We start from the raw sequence: 1,201 nt of genomic DNA, 5'->3' as shown, positions 1-1,201 counted from the left end.
GGGGTCAGAGCATGTGGAGAGCTTCCTATTTTTCTCCCTCACCACTTTTGACAGGAGTCTATTTACTTCCCTCTACGGCCCTACGGCGCCACTTTGAGACCTGACTTATTGGGGTGGAGAAGAGACAGTGTTAAAAAAGAGGGAGCGATAGGGAGGGAGAGGGAGAGAGAGAGGGGGAGAGAGAACAGAGGGCTCTTGGATGCCTCCTCTCTCTGTCTCCTCTCTTAGATGTCTGTATGTGCTGAAGGAATCCAAAGTGCTTATGAAGAGCACTGTCTCACTCCTGGAGCAATAACAGGAAAGGAGAGAGGGAGGAGGGAGAGAGGGGGGAGGGAGGGGAAGTAGGGAGGGAGAGAAAGTGGGAGGGAAGGGGAAAAGAGGACTGCTGAATCAGCACTCCAGTATGGATTTTCAGTTCTCCTCCTTCTCTTCTGAAAAACAGCCGTCTGGATTGCCATCCCCGGAACACAACACACAGGACCAGAGCTATTCATTTCCACAGGACCAGAGCTGTTCATTTCCACAGGACCAGAGCTATTCATTTCCACAGGACCAGAGCTGTTCATTTCCACAGGACCAGAGCTATTCATTTCCACAAGACCAGAGCTATTCATTTCCACAAGACCAGAGCTATTCATTTCCACAGGACCAGAGCTATTCATTTCCACAAGACCAGAGGTGTTCATTTCCACAAGACCAGAGCTATTCATTTCCACAAGACCAGAGCTATTCATTTCCACAAGACCAGAGCTATTCATTTCCACAGGACCAGAGCTATTCATTTCCACAGGACCAGAGGTATTCATTTCCACAGGACCAGAGGTATTCATTTCCACAGGACCAGAGGTATTCATTTCCACAGGACCAGAGCTATTCATTTCCACAGGACCAGAGGTATTCATTTCCACAGGACCAGAGCTATTCATTTCCACAGGACCAGAGCTATTCATTTCCAGGCTAAAATACCTAGGTAGATAAAGCTTTGTGTTGTACAGTATCAGTATCTCAGTGAAGACACTGATTGAATTACAGGGCATCCCCAGTGACTAGGCGTTGGGTAATTACAGTGTCATGACATTATTATCAGGGTGGCTTTATTAGAATGTGGTTCCCTGTAACTTCACCTCGCCGGTTAAACGTCCTTATCATAAAGGGAAATGATTAGGGGAAATAAAATGCCCTCCGTTGTCTTCTTTTGTAA

General features: G+C 47.0%; 1 long non-coding RNA gene across 1 annotated transcript in view; it reads left to right on the top strand.

Moving 5' to 3' along the window:
- Positions 1–298: 298 nt before the first annotated feature.
- Positions 299–1,201, top strand: part of LOC123728069 (uncharacterized) — a 2,061-nt gene continuing 1,158 nt past the window's right edge. Inside the window, exon 1 of the long non-coding RNA XR_006759937.2 lies at positions 299–970. This is a non-coding gene — a long non-coding RNA (uncharacterized LOC123728069). The remainder of the gene's footprint in view (positions 971–1,201) is intronic.

This window comes from Salmo salar, chromosome 17 (genome assembly GCF_965601325.2).
Source record: "Salmo salar chromosome 17, fSalSal1, whole genome shotgun sequence".
In the NCBI taxonomy this organism is placed as follows: Eukaryota; Metazoa; Chordata; class Actinopteri; order Salmoniformes; family Salmonidae; genus Salmo; species Salmo salar.
Note: the sequence above shows the minus strand (reverse complement) of the source record. Positions and strands in the feature narration are given on the sequence as shown.